This window comes from Balaenoptera musculus, chromosome 16 (genome assembly GCF_009873245.2).
Source record: "Balaenoptera musculus isolate JJ_BM4_2016_0621 chromosome 16, mBalMus1.pri.v3, whole genome shotgun sequence".
NCBI classification, from domain to species: domain Eukaryota; kingdom Metazoa; phylum Chordata; class Mammalia; order Artiodactyla; family Balaenopteridae; genus Balaenoptera; species Balaenoptera musculus.
The window spans coordinates 46,343,614-46,359,983 of record NC_045800.1 but is presented as its reverse complement, the minus strand read 5'-3'; positions in this window follow the sequence as shown (position 1 = coordinate 46,359,983).

Below are 16,370 nucleotides of genomic sequence, written 5' to 3'. Positions count from 1 at the left end.
GTATAAAATAGATAACTGATGAGAATCTACTGTACAGCACAGGGAACTCTACTCAATGCTCTGTGGTAAACTAAATAGGAAGGAAATCTAAAAAAGAGTAGATATATGTATATGTATGACTGATTAACTTTGCTGTACATCAAGAAACTAACACAACATTGTAAAGCAGCTATATTCCAATAAAAATTAATTAAAAATAACTAAATTATTAAACTGCATTAAAAAAAATAGGGGATAGAAAGTCATAGACAAGCTCATGTTGCAGACAAACCTACTGCATGTCTAGCAGTGGGAACAGAGTATTTGAATGGTTTTTAAAAGGGAGAGAGGGTGGCTAAGAAAAACCCTTGCACAGTAATCCTGTCTTCTTACTTGCCTGCCTGAAGCTAAGACTTGGCACTCTGCCCCATCTGTTTAGCGTAGTTCTTAATAACATGGGTGAGACCACTAACATTACTGTGTAAAAGCTACACGTGGAGTCGGCTTGATGACTGGGGCACCTTCCACGGGAACTTGCCTTTCTAATCCAGGGAGGCAAGGAGGCTTCCCAGAGAGAGGCTGTCGGACCACAGGGACACTTAGGCTCCGTGTGAGCAGCATGCTGGGGATTCAGGACTCCTAGTCAAACTTTATCATGTTCCGTGACGTGGGGCGGAGTCTTCATCTGACCTTCCACTGGGAGAGTTTTATGGGATCAATTGCTAAGCAGCCCACCAGACATCCCAGGCCCAGGCATATGACTCTGTGACTCAGGTGTATCTTTCAGCAAATGTGTCCAGCGATCTCTTCTGCTGACCTCCTGCTGACTTTGTCTTTGTTAGCCCTAGCCTGATGTGAGCTGCTCCATCACGATCTGCACATACAGCCCTCCGCCGTCGGTGACCCTGAGTTTCCAGTATTCAGAAGAAAGGTCCCTCCGTTTGTACTAACGCTAATGTCCTGCTCCAGGGTAGACCGGATGATAAATCAGAAAGAGAAACTACAGGCCTGGGTAACAGAGTTATCACCCCTTCCAATGCCAAATGCAAACCAGATGTTCTCAATCCACAAACATACTCCTTCCATCCTTACTCTTTTCCTGCAGTTCCCAGACTCAGAAACAAGTTACAACCCTATTAACAGGACATTCTCTATTGATAAAGGCAGGGTTGATTATCTAAAATGCTGAAGTGGTCCTGCTATCATTAATTCAATCAAATGACATGAGCAGTTAAGCAAGAGCAGTGACTTAAGTATCAGAAGTTTGAGAATTCTCATCGCAAATCTATTTCTGAGTCCATTTCCTTGTCTATAAAATGAAGATAAATAATCTTGGTCTTGATCGCTTCCTTCAGAGTGATACTATAGGGATTAGTAAGATTATAAAATGAAAGTTTCTTGAAAAATGAAAAGAATTATTATAATCTTTATTGCAATATCTACGTGTTACGTACAGGTTAGAAGTTCCAGTAAAGAAAAAGAAAGAAGTAAAAAATAATTCACCTCCCTGGATTCATGCTCCATGATTGACCAGAGGGCCTGGAACCCAATTATTCTTCAGGAAAACTCCCTGGGTGTCAGAAGTAGGTAAGGATTCCAAGGAAAGGCGCATTCATGATCTGGACATAAACTTCAAGAGATCCTTGCCAGTTATGCTGTAATGCAGTTTATTTGTTAACGCTAAGAAAAAGATTTTTCAAATTGACTAGCTTGACAGTTCCAGCCAAGGTGGCATAGTCTCATTTCCTCCCAAGTCCTCCCTCTTAAAAATAAAAAATGCTGGACATAACGTAAAAAGTCAATCATAAAAAATTAAACATAGAATTACCTATGATCCAGCAATTCCACTTCTTGGCATATAACCAAAAGAATTGAAAGCAAGGTCTCAAATAGATACTTGTACACTCATGTTCATAGCAGCATCATACACAATAGCCCAAAGATGGAAGCAACCCAAGTGTCCATCAACAGACGAATGGAAAAACAAAGTGTGGTACATACATACAATGGAATATTATTCAGCTTTTTAAAAAGGAAAGAAATTCTGACACATGCTACAGCACAGATTAACCTTGAAACCAGAGTTTCAGTTTGAGAAGATAGAAAGATCCGAATTTGGATGATGGTGACAGTTGCATATCAATGTGAATATACTTAATTCCACAGAACTGTACACTTAAAATGGTAAATTTTATGTTATGCATATTTTACAACAATAAAATAAATCAAACATAGGAAGACTCTGAAAGGTGGAAAGCATAAGGCACCTTCCTAGAGACCTTGGGATTTGAAGAACAACACGGCAGTGAGGCCCCTGGGTTTTCTTTACACTTTAGCCAGGGAACTGGAGAAGCCTGCCACCTGGAGCTACCAACAGGTACAGACAAAGAAGCCCCAAGCAAAGCTTAATGCCCGTGGTTATGGGAATGGGAAAATGACAACTTGACAGAACAGAGAGGTTTTTTGACAATAACTGTTCTACTTTAGCCAAATAGCAATGGAAAACATCCTCATTCCCCAACCCCACCACAGTGTCCGCAAGGCTGACTGGGAATCTAGACTTCCACCCCAAACTCATCCGCAATGAGGCACTGCTAGCATCACCCATCTCCCACCCACCCTCATCCTCATATGGGTACGGCTGATGGGGAGCTGAACATTTACCCTGATCTGGACCTATGACCTACACATAACCAGCATGAGAGCCTTCTAAAATAAGAAGACAAAATTGGATCCAGAAACTCTCAGTACAACACCCCAAACCTCCAGGATACAATAGTACTACAGTCAGTCATTTAGTCTAGTATTGTACTGTATTAGTTTCCTAGGGCTGCCAAAACAAAGTGCCACAAATTGGTGGCTTAACACAATAGAAATTTATTGTCTCCAGTTCTGGAGACTAGAAGTCTGAAATCAAGATGTCAGCGGGACCATGATCCCTCTAAAACCTATAGGGGAGAGCCTTCCTTGCCTCTTCCTAGCTTCTTTCTCGCAGTTTGCTGGCCATCCTTGGCATTAGTTGGCGGGCAGCTGCAGAACTCAAATCTCTGCCCTTGTTGTTGCATGGAATTCTCCCTGTGTCTACCTTCATGTGGCTATCTTCTTGTAAGGGCACCAATCATATTGGATTAGGAGCCCATCCTACTCCAATTTGACTTCATCTTAACTAAGTACATCTGCAACAACCCTATTTCCAAAGAAGTTCACATTCAGAGGTACTGGGGGATTAGGACTCTACTATATATTTTCTGCAGGGGGTAGGACTCAATTCAATCCATAACATGCACCAGTGTCAATTTCACTTTTGATTTTATGTTATAGTTATATAAAGTTCACCATCAGGGAAAGCTGGGTGAAGGGACATGGGACTCTGTACCATTTTGCAACTTCCTATGAGTCTATAATTACATCAAAATAAAAATTCTTAAGAAAATGATTTTGCTTGCTAATCAGAGATCAAGCAGGTGGGGGTGGGGGGGTCTTACCCCATTTCCCATATTCACTGATGCATTTTTGGGCTTTACATTTTCAACTGGTTTGGACAGGGAATGAATTCTCTCCTGTATTTTTCCTGTGGTTTGCCCTAAGTGTTTGCTAAATATATAGCAAATTTTTAAATAAGCTGGTCAGCAGCTTTGAGACTGGTGAGATTTCTCTTCTCATTGCAATCCCTCCTAAGAATTTCACAAATAAATCACCAAGACTCCTTAGAAATGATGGCTGGCAATTTCTAAAGCCTGCAGATGGGAGAAGCCACTATAATTCTAAAAAATGTTCATTCCTTTCTAATCTCGAGTTACTGTGGTCTGGGCTTGGAGAAATGGTGACATTTTCTTGACCTTTGTTGGGGAAAGCTTGGGAGATCGTTCCTAATTTCAAGCGGCTGGGTTTTGTGGCTCCCGTAAGTTCCTGGAAATGGTCTGATGGGAACAAGGAACATAGCTTTGTGGAGTAGAGCCCGTTGGAGAAAGATCAAACCTTCTCATTTCTCCCTTGCATTCAGGTGGATGGAGCCAGCAGGCTGACCCTGGGGAGGATGAGCTATAGCCCAGAGCCCAGGAGTTATTATCCATACCATGGACTCAGATCGTGTCTGACATATGGGATTCCAGGATGCAGGCCAATCACAAAGTCAGGCAGTAGCAGCTATTAGGAAACCCTGAAAGCTGTGATAGCACCCTGAGCCACACAGCTGGGGGGACAGAAGTAGGGGCACTGCATTAGTGTTCTCTTGCTGTGTAACAAATTACCACTAATTTAGCAGCATGAAACAACGTGTTTATTATCTCACAGTTTCTGTAGGTCAGAAGTCTGGGCAGGCTCTCTCTCAAGGTATTGGCTGGGGAACATTCCCTTCTGGAGCTCAGGGTCCACTCTCAACCTCATATGGTTGTTGGCCAAATTCAGCTTCTTGCAACTGTAGGACTGTGGTCCCAGCTTTCATGCTAGCTAGAGATTGTCAGCTAGAGGTTGCTCTCGGCAACTAGAGGTCACACTTAGCTCCCTACTGGGGCCCCCCCATAGGCCCTCTCACAACATGACAGCTTACATCCTCAAGGCCAGCAGGAAGATCTCTGTCATGCTTGGAATCTCTCTTCAGGAAGGGCCCAGTCCCTTTCAAGGGCTCATGTGATTCCCTTTTTGATTATTCAAAATCAACATTAGGGATCTTCATCTGCAAACTGACCTTCACCTTCGAAACCTAATCACAGGACATAAATCCATCACATTAACAGTCTTTCCTCCACTCAAAGGGAGAGGATTATTTGGGATATATACCCCAGGGGGTGGAAATCTTGAGGCCTTCTCAGAATTCTACCTACTACAGGTGTGGGACCCTAGGTGGAGGGCTTGAGATGCTGAGTCCAGCACTGACTGGGGTCCAGGACAGGACAGCTACAAATTCTCCAGCAGAAGACAGGAAGGAAAACAAGGTACAGCCCAATTCTACATTAAACCAGTGCAGAATGGGACAGGGAAAAGCCCGCAGCACGTCAAGTACTGAGGTAGGTGGATGATATACACGAAGGGCTATTTGGGAACCTAGGGTCCTGCAGGTAGCAGAGCATGACTGGACTCTGGGCCGTGCTAGAATTTGACACAGAAGCCGCCAAACCTTCTCAGAAAGAAAGGCCAACCATTTTTCAACAATGCTGGTGGAAGAAGGTGCCATAATTCTCAAAAATGTCTACTTCTCTCTACTGTCTACTTAGTGTGGCCTGAAATTGGAGAAACAGTGGCATTTTCTGACCCACACTGGGAAAGACAGATGCTGATATTCTTTGTACCAGTCAGAACTGGCTCAGGCGCAGATGGTGGAGGGCGGGGTAGGTTCATCACAGACTCAGATCCTGGGAACTGGGTAAGCCAGCAAGGTCAGAAACAAGCTTCCCTGAAAAGAAACTCTCTCGATCTCACCGATTTGGGGAAGCCTTCTTCCCCCAAGTCCATGTGGAAAATGATGCACTGAGCTGAGTTACACATGGGCCTGATGTGCTGGGCCAGCAGCACAGAGGAACTGGGAAGTCAGCTGTGGCAGAGGCAAGAGATGGCCGAGGGGACATCTGTACTGGGCTAGAAATCAACACAGTTAGGAGAATATGAGCTCCCCCGATCTTAATTTTGTATTTATAAACCAGAGACAATAAATGTTTTAAAACAAAAATGCTCATAAAAGTGGTCAGGAAACTGTAAACCATCATACAGTGAAGGTATAACTCTTACTATATAATAACCTTCTAACCAATGGGCAGCTTTGGTGACTAGAGATACTTTTCCTTTACATGCAGACAAACTGTCCTGCTGTTCCATTGACCATACAGTATATGTGACTAAACGGAAAGCAAGCCAACGTGTTTTTTTTCACATCCCCGGGCCAAAATATTTAAGGCTGGCAAGTACAATTTGCTGTCTCTAGGAATTAAAACGGGTAAGACAAAGGGAAATCCATGTTCAAGGCACAGGTGCCCTCAGATCTGTGACCTGGCACTCTGTCTGTCTCCTCTCCATGCTTGTGCCTTTGGGATTTCTCAGCCTCTGAAGCAGAGGCTGGGAGGGAGGAGGTCGCAGAGGAGAAGCCACAGGCACAGAATGCATGAGCACCAAGGGGCAGAAAAGCGACCTCACTGGAGCAGGAGCTGCAGGCCTGGTCCCAGGGCCCAATGCCTCGCACTCCTGTCCCTACTCCTCTGTGTCCTCCAGAAGGAAGTGCCCCCAAATTGTTCCTGTTGAAACAAGGCAGCCAGTGCAGACAAGGGGCCACACAGAGGCCTCGGAAGGTGGAGTACAGGCATGGTGTCCAAATCCTGAAATGAGCAGGCTGGAACACTGGGGAAAACACAGGATGTGAAAAGGGAAGCTAGCCACGTGGGTTCAGGGTCGCTCTGCTGAATGAATCCTCACTGAGTGGACATGAAATACACCAGTCACATGTGGAGGCCACTAGAGGAAACCAAGGGGAATTAAGTCACCACCTGTACTCTTTTGCCTGGGCTGCCATTACAAAATATCTCACACTGGGTGGCTTAAACAACAGAAATTTATTTTCTCACAATTCTGAAGGCTAGAAGTCTGAGATCAATGTGTTGATAGGTTTAGTTTCTTCCGAGATTCTCTCCCCTTTGCTTGTGGACGACCATTTTCTCCCTCTGTCCTCACATGGTTTCCCCTGTGTGTCTCTGTCCTTATCTCCTCCTCTTATAAGGACACCAGTCTTAAGGCCCACCCCAGCCTAATGGCCTCGTTTTGCCTTAATTGCCTCTTTAAAAGCCCTATTTCCAATATAGTCACATTTTGAGGTACCAGGGGATTAGGACTTTAACATATGAATTTTGGGGAGACACAATTCAGCCCGTAACACAAGCCTAGCCCTGAAAGCACTGAACCTGGAGGTACAGCACCACTCAGCAGATCACCCCACACACGCCCAGGCCCCTTCTCCTCTCTGACATCCAGTGCCCTTCAGAAAATGACAGGAAGCTGCTGGGAAGTGGAGTGTCTCTGGTTACTTGGAGAGGTGATGCTCCAAGGGTCTATGACTGTAACCATGGTAACGTGCATATCAGAGAACTTCATGGAACAATAAGAGAGAAGGAAACCTGGAGGTCAGCTTGCTAAAACACTTAGTGTGGCATGCCCTTGGCCTGATTGTTCCTCATAGATGGGACTCTAGGGTGAGAGGGGTGAGATGGAGCCACCACTTAACCAGCTTGCCAAGGAGCGAGGCTATGAGTGGGGCCTCAAATCTGTGACCTCAGAGGCTCCTGCTCTGTCCTCAGGTCCTGGGAGCGGAGACCATCAACAGGCGTGAATAGCTTGCTCCGGTCGGCATTTGGAAATCATTCTTAAATTCAAAGTAGTGACTTGTGCCGAGAATTTTCAACCCAGAGAAGACCGGTGGGAGGGATGACTTGCCCTCCTTAACTGGACACCCCACAAGTTGTCCTGGTCCTAGACAGAGAGATGCACTGGGTGGGGAAAACACTCAGATGGGGAAGTGTGATGGCCGCACTGAGCCAGAGGTAGGTGACATACGTCAGTAGGGCCGAGAGCATTGTAGGGACATAATTATTAGGGCCCACCAACCTGGGCAGTAGCCACAGTCTTTCCTCCTGTGGAAGAACCTGGGGCCGGATTAGAAAGACCACAGAGGCAAAGACATCTGTGCCAAAAGGGAGCAAAGAGGCCACATCCTTTCCTGGGAGGAGGCAGCACAGCCAGTCTGCAGAGCCACAGCTGTGCTGGGAGCACCCACCCTGTCCCCAGGGGAGCACACCCATCACCAGGCCATCTGGTCGGAGGAAGACCATCAGAGTGAATCCTGTCCCCAAGCATCTGCCCTGAAAAGTAGTCCCACAGCAAGAAGAATCCCAGAAATGGAGCCTCTCCCAGCTGTGGGATGAAGCCAGGCCTTGCTGTGCTCAGACTAATGCCACAGGGGACCTGCAGTGGTATGTCAGCTTGAAGATAATGAAGCCCCCAAAACACCTTGTGTTCTGTGGGCATCTACTGCGTGCCTGGACTTGTGAAGAAGAATCAGGCCTGATCCCTGGACCAGCCTGAACGGGAATAGGCAGCACACAGGTGGGCCTCAGTCAGGGCTCTACTGCAAGCAGAACCGCCAGGGCTATGTCCTAGGCATCTACTGCAGGGATTTGGCCGGATGCAGCCCATGGGAGGCTGCCGCCTCTGGGCCTGATGCCTGCCGGAGCCTGCAGGCAGGTGGGTGGGGAGGGATGACAGACATGAAGTGCAGGAAGCAGAGCCTAGCGGGACCCCCCCCCCCCCCGTGGTACACTGGCCCAACAAGGACCACCTGGAAGCGCCCTGACCTCTAGTGGGAGAGGCTGGAGCAGAGGCGCAGCAGACCCAGAGAGTTCCGCCAGCAGCTACACCATACTGGCCGGTGAACTGGCCAGTCAGCAACGATGGCCTCTAGGCAGGCAGGCTACTCATCTGCTGTGGAGAGCCACAGCTCATACAGAGTGTAGTCCATGCTCTCCTGACACAATTCAGAACAAGAATTCTGGGGAACAATGCTCCAGCTTAGCTAAGGTGACGTAACATAAATCCATCCAACAGGTACCCGTGACGCAACCTAAGAAATGATCATTTCTCCTAGGAAGACCAGTCCAGGGACTGGTCTTCCAGGGACTCTGGGAACTCAGCTGTAAGGGATTCAAGTGCCCTTTTAAAATGGGGTCCAGGAGTTAGGAAGCGTCCACTGGAGGTGGTGGCCTCTGAGGTAGTTTTGGAAATAAGGTGGGATCCTGGATGTGGGGCTCAGATGCAGCTGGCCCAGTGGAGAGGTTCTATGGAGCGACGCTGGCAGCAGCCCAGGACGGGAGCCAGGAGTGGGCAGAAGCAGCCTCAACCTGCAGAGCTCAGAGAGGACTGGGAATGCGGAGATGAGCTTCCTGCTCCCTCCCCCAGGGCAAATAACCAGACGTAAAAAGTGTTTTACAGGCCATGAAGTTTCCTACTCCCTTGTGTGAAATTAAAGTCTTTGGACTGGAATCACAGTATCTTTTTTTAAGATCGTGTTTCAGATGGTCCATTTTAGGTCTTGAACTCCCCTTGATACTTTACTTTATTTTTCCCCAATTTTTTACTACACTAAGTAAATATTAAAACATAAATGAGGCTCAGATCTCCTTTCATTATTCATCAGCTGTAGCTGGCTTAAAACTTGAGGGGATTATCCTTTGCCTGTAGCCCGAATAAGGTTGAACTTCCCTCTCTTTGTGTTCGCTCCCTCACTACGTCTTTCCTTCCTCCCTCCCTCCCTCCCTCCTCCTTTCCATCAGTCCTTCCTTAATTTTTCATTTTTTATTGCTTCTTATACACCCTTAAATTAAAAAAAAAGCAATAATAAAGGCCATCTAACAAAAGAAAAGCATCAGGCACACTGACATTAGACTATGACAAAAACTGTTTTCAAGCTTGTATTCCCCCGTGGTCCTGCCCACATGCATCCTTAGTTGTACCTGGTGGTCTCAGCAAGGCATAATTTTGTCCTTTGCTTTTTTCACCTGATAATATCATAAAGATGCTTTCCACTTTGCCAAACTGGCTTTCCCGTGATCATGTTATCCTGCTATGTAACAAGCCTGTGGTTTCCAGGGAGTGGACTGAAGCCCATTTTGGTGATAGGAAAGCCTTGGCTGGTGCCTGGGTGTTGGGAGCTGTGGAGGAAGGTGCTTTAGCCTGACTGTGAGCTGCAGAGAGCTGCCCTTTTGGTCCTTGTGGGCAGTGATGACCAGGTCCAGAAGAGTTCCTTTGCATTTCAGGTACCAGCCTCTTAACGTGCTTGAAGTGACCTGAATCATCTCTAAAGGGATGCAGAGCAGGGAGAGTAGAGACTGAGGTGGTATGGGGCCTTTTCCTAATCACATCTCATCCCCTCTATCAGAGCCCTGGGACACCCCCTATCTCCCCCTGCACCTCCTTCCCAGAGTAGCTCACCAGGATCTGCAAGGTAGAGAAGAGGTTTTTAGTGTTCCTCATAAGGAAGACCTTGAGGGAGAGTCATGCACAAAGGAAAGAAAGCAAAACAATATTTTGCCATTAAATATTGCAACTAAAACCCAAATCCATAGTTTATAATATGCCCTTTTAAAATGCTATGCCTGGAACAAAAAAAGACATGAAACATATAGAAAACAAAAAAGTAAAATGGCAGATACAAATCCAACTATATCAATAATATTAAATGTGAATGATTAAATGATCCAATCAAAGGGCCAAGATTGTCAGATTGGATACAAATAAAACAAGATGCAATTATATGTCTGTAAGAGACATACTTTAGATCCAAAGATACAAATGGACTGAAGATAAAAGAATTGAAAAGATATACCATACCAACAGCAACTATAAGAAAACCGTAGCGACTATATTGATATCAGACAAAATAGACTTTAAAACAAAAAAATTCATAAGAAAAAAGAGATACATTTTATAATTATAAGAAGATGCATCAGGGCATGTTTGTCCCCAAAAGCCTACTTAAGCAGAGCTGGCACTTACTGTGTGCTCTCTGTGCACCAACTCCTCAGTCTGCTTTAACTACACATTGTGTTTGATCTACACAATACCCCATGAGAAGCCAAGGCAGCTTGCAGGGTGTGCGGCAGGGCCGGGAAGGCAGGGAGTGTGATGGGAAGCCTATGCTCTTTATCACCACCCCTCACTGCTGATTCAAACCCTACCAAGGTACCAGCTATCCAGGAGCCTCCCTCCAGTCTCCTGCGACAACCTACGTGAAACCAAAGCAGAATGCAGATAGGTAAGTTTGAGGGACTTTTATTTGAGATCACTCTTGTATTCTGAATGTGCAACACCATATGCTGTTAAAGGCTGAGTTTCCTTGAGCAGCTGTTTGAAGGCTCCTCAGCCCCCAGGTAAACAAGGTGATACCTGGAATTCAACTACGCGGCTGCACCATTTAATTCCTCTACACTTGTTTTTTTCTACAAGTGACCTCCGGGCCTAGAGCCATGCGGACGAGTCACAGTGCACTGAATGTGTCCGGGGGTGACTAACGACTTGGGACATTTGAGAACATTTCTGGATTGTTTACATTAAGAGAACATGTATTTTATTTCATAACACAGAACTGACATTTGACATGTTGAGTCAACGTTAAGTCACTGGTGAAGTCCCTGAATTATAGCAGGCAAGTAATTAGTCCCCGGAGGCCTGTTGTTTCAACAATTTTCATTTATCTTCTTTCAGATGACGACGAGGTTTGTTTTCTTTTTTAAATCTTAGTACCCACAAATGCCACCCCATCCCCCATGGCACCCTCCCACACACACATGCCCAACACTTGTCTATCTCCAGGTTCAGCTGAGACCATGTGGTGATACCCTCAACTCAGAGCTTTAGCTTTGCTGGCTCTCCTGCTCCTGAAGTTCTCAAAGGGTCAGATTCCCCGAATGGACACCTTGATTTTATTCACTGATAATACTAACTCCACTTCACATTCTAGCTTAAAGTGGTGTTGTCGCTGATCATCCACATACTTTAACTTATGTAAAGAGAAAAATGACATTTTTACCAGATTAGAGTGCAAGGCAGAGGTCAACCTCAGGGTCACATATACAGCAGTACAACTTTCCTATTTATGCAAAAAGGAAACCAACTATTCCCAGTTCAGATTGTAAAAGCTCAAGACACCACGGAAGGGGACAGGGATTTGCCTTGCTGATTCCCAGAACAGGAGGTGCTTTCATTTCCAATCTAAACAGCAAGTTCTACTTTTTTAATGGGCTTAGGTTAAAATTACTGATAAATATTACAGGAACATTAAAACCTCAACTATACGGTTGCATTTTTAAGACTCGGGGACATTTAAATGGAATAAAGTAACCATTTGCTATTTTTTTAAGATTTGGGTTTATTTGAAGGAGAGCAAAATATAGTCACTGATTTTGATTTTTCCATACAATAAATTTTCCAATTCAGACATATTGAAGACAAGCACAGTTTAAATCAACATAAATTCTGCATTAAAGAGTATTTTAAGCATTTTAAGTATTTCCAAGTTCACATAGTAACTCAAACCAGGTTGGCAAAATGTTTCCTTTGTTAGAACAAAGAGGTCTTTACTGGTGATTTGTGGAGAGTTTTGGGTTTGGAGCAGAGAGAAGTTACTCAGATTCTGAGGTGGTTTCTGACAGAAAGAAACAGGGAGAACTTAATGCTGGAGCTGACATTTTAATTAAGCAGGACATGTGCTGAACAGGAAGATCATTCCCGATGAAGAGAGTGACGTTCGAAAAGACACAGAAACAGAACGTGGGTAGATTCAGAGAAGGGTGGGATTTTGCACTTGGTGAGTGTACGGAAGGGAAGGTAGAGATGAAACAAGAAAGAAGGTTGGATCAGGCCATCTTCTTATGCTGGCTCTGATATTGTTAGAAGCACCTTCAAGAAAGGACCCATGTAGGAAAAATATTTAATGAACGCTATTTTGACCTGTGGCCATTCCAAGAGTTCAAATTTCTTTTTCCCTTGGAAGTTATGAGACACTCGAGGTGCACATCAGAGACAACACAGGCAGAGGAAGTGGCACTGGGCCTTGGACTAGAGCACACCTGAGCTGGGATCCCAGATCAGGTACTGAACCCTACGAGTGGTTCTGGGGTGGGCCACTGAGTCGGAGATGTCAGGGATTGAAATATGCTCAGGGCAGAGCTGAAGAGAGGGAAGGCGGCCAGAAGTGAGTGATGGGTAAATGCACTGATATGTCCAGGTGAGACCTGACCCACACTGGCCTCCCTGGGATCAGCTCTCAGGATGGAAGGAGCTGTCATCTGAGGCAGAGGAGGTCAGTCCTTCAAAGTGGGTAAAAGCAGGTGTCCCTGATTGACTGACCACTGAGGGACCAGAGTTACAAGACAGAGAGAGCAGGACCAAGCCTATAGCCCAGTGCAGCTGTTGGAAGCTGCCACATGGCTAGGAGCCACAGAGGTGTAGGGGCCTCATCAGAAGGTCCACGTGCAGACCGAGGCTGCTCCCAGACCAGCAGTGAGCTCGGCCAGGCTGGGAAACTCAAGTACTTGAAAGTCTCAGATGTCCTCTGACATCCAAGACAGTTATCCCCCACAGAAATCTGCCTCAGTGCATTCTCTGTTGTTCTCTTACCGTGAACTTCACCAAGAAGAGGGAGAAAGGAAATTCCCCACCCACCCCAAAGAACTCCCAGGCTGAAGGCCCAGACATGCTTGAGCTGCACCCACACCCTCCAATTTATAACCTGTTGTAAAAAGGGCCTGATGGTGAGTATTAACCACACTACTAGGAAACGCTGGATGTTAAAGAAGGAAGACCACTCATCAGATCCACTGTCACAACCTTTCCCTTTGATTCCACATCATATTCCAAACGTAGTTTAGCCTCTGTGGTTACATGTTGTGCACAGGGGTGCAAGTGGGTATATGAGTGCCGTCATTCATTTCATTCTGTTTTTCAGGTCTTGAGATAGGATTAAAAAGCTATTAAATTCAAAACACAGGCTAGGATGTCAAAATATGATACCCATCTGGACGTTTCTGGCCTCCATGGATTTGGAGGGCTCTCGAGATATATCACTTCTTATAGCCAACCTTGAGTTGGGCTTCTCCCAACAGCATTTAGCTTTATCATCATAAATTATCTCCCTCACAATATTTCTGCACATTCATAGCTCTGTTTGTCTCCCATAAATCAACTGCAGGCCTGTTTAATTATCCCTCAGCAATTTTAAACAACCAACATTTTTAATGAGGCAGAGAATGCGTAAGGCCAGCAAATAGAGTTTTAAGGGTCTACTGTGGGTCACTCTGTGTATATTTTTCAAAGTCAGGCGTTCCTGAGATAAGTCACATATTACCCAGATCTCAAGGCTTGGCCAAGGTCCTTTCCCACTGCATGACCAATGAGACTCTTGGCCATCGGCAGGCTGCTTTTTGTCAATGACTTTGAAGTGTGTCAGTTACTATAAACACACATGATGAATGAATGTTATGGTTACGTGAGGAATTCAGTCACCTTGGCTCAGGCCGAGAAAGTGGCAGAGCTACGGACAGCTAAACCAAAGGACCATGCCTACCACTAGAGCCAGGCTATTGATGGAGTGTCATTAACATTGAGACTTCTTCCTAAAATCCAGAAATTTCTCCATCTGGTTTTTACGGTCAATGTGATGGCTTAGTAAACTAGTACCTAATCCCCTCTCATGGGAAACATCCTTAGTGATTTTGCTAGAAGATGGACCCAGCTTCGCTGGCCCACCTCAATGAGGGCAGACCCTCACCTGTTGGCCCTCATCTCCCATAGGCAGCGGGATGTTCTCAGGTGAGTGGCTCCAGTTAACTCTGCCCCACGACGGACATGGCCTGGGGGGATATCGCTCAACCAGGTTGCAGGTGAAGCTGCTGTGTTTGTCCAAAGCTGAGTGCCTGGGTCCAGTCTGGGGACCATGCTAGACCCAAAGGCCAGTCCTTGCTGCTAGGTGGCCAGTGCAGAACCCAGGGGATGGGCAAGGCTGGGCAGGGAAGAGAGGAGGTAAAAGAGAAGTTGCAGTTGGGTACCAGGACCAAGAGGAGAAAGGCACAAGGGAACAAACAGATTCCTATTTCCTCCCAAATTCCTGAGGGCCTTTCTGGAAATCTTTTTTTTTTTCCCAGGGCATTCTTATGACCACAGAAATGGGAGTAATTTTAAGAAGACAGAGTCTGCCCCCTGCCCTAGCAGACTTCTATCCCCACCGCTGCCCTCTGCTCTCCTCCTCCCCCTTCTTTTCCATCTCTTCACGTGCCCAGACACCGTGCTGAGCTCTGCACATGAAGCATCTCAAAATAACCCATTTTACAGATAAGGAAACCGATGGCTCAAGGTCTCGACCAACATGCCCAAAGGCACCCTCCCCCTCACAGAGCTAGATTCAGACCCGGTTCCAGGACTATTCCGGAGCCCAGTTTTGTTGCACCCAAGGCCACTGGCCCCTGCCCTGGAGTGAAGAACAGGAGATCTGAACTGTCAGAGCATGTCTCTGTCTGCATGCCTCAGCTGACCTTTCTGAACCTGAACCTCAACAGGAGAATAATTAAGCAGAAAGCCTAGCAGACTAGTTAGGAACTCGAGCTCCAAAATCAAATGCAATCAGCTAGGGTCTCGCTATACAATCTAGAGAAATAGACCCAAGCACTCTGCATCTCAGGTAAGTCATCTTCCAGGTGGGAATCATGGCAGAACCTTGCCCAGAGGGGCTATAAGAATGGCCTGGGTGAAATATTTAGAAGAGAGGCTGGCTCTAAAAGTTGGCTGCTATCAGTAATCATTCCTTCATGTCTACTCTGTCCCATTTCTTCCTTCATTCTCCTTGCAAGAGAACTGCATAGAGCTTGGGATTTCTGTCCATTTAGAGCAGTTACTGAATAAGTCACAGCTGTTTACTCATGGCCCAAGGATACTGGGACAAGTTAGAAGCCTGCACAGGACAGGAATCCAGGAAATTGTTATTTTGATCTTCAATGCGCGTTTTCTTGCCAAGCTAAGTAACCTTTGTAGGCCCTGTAATATGTTAACATTTAGAGAGAGAGTTTATGAACTGCTCTAATCCATTTTTAGTAAGGCCCATTACCTCCAAATACAGAGTCAAGGTTCCAATTAAAGCTTTCCATTAGAGAATAACTGTTATTTGCCAAACCAGAAGGAGAAAAGAACAATTTCTCATAGTTTTAAAGTTTATCTTCCTGAAAATGGCAGTCTCCTCACAGCACTCACAGGCACGCAGTCCACTCATCCAATGTTTCAGAGCATCGACTCTAAAATGGAGAGTATTCTGGAAGCCTGGGCAAGACAGTGCCTCCTCCCTGAGGGATCTCAGATGCTAAATGGGACATACACGCACACACACAAATAGTTACTCTGGTACCCTGACGTCTGAAGCCAAGGTATGACTGAAGTTTTAGAAGCAAAAAATAAATAAATAAAAGACCCCAATTTCTTCGGTCTTGGAAGCTCATAACAGACTTATTAGGAGAAGTTCTTTTCACCGAGTTTTCAAGTTTGTTTACAGTTTTGCTGGATAGCAAAGGCAGAGAAACATTCCAGGCCAAGTTGAATGCATGTGCATTCAAGACACACAGGTTGAGAATTGTGTGGGCTCTTGGTGATGCTGAGGCACTGAGCATCTGTGTCCCAGAGACAGAAGGATGAGGTGCAGAGATAAGGGTGGAAAAGTGTCCCGAATGCCATGTTACTGTTAGGAATTTTTTCTGACGAGTGTCTATTACAACTCTCTGTAAAACCTTTATGCCTGCATTTCTGGGCTTTCAGAGTCGCATAGGGAGGCATGGACAGAACAGGCAGGGCAGGATGTCACCCCTGGACGCTGAGCTGCC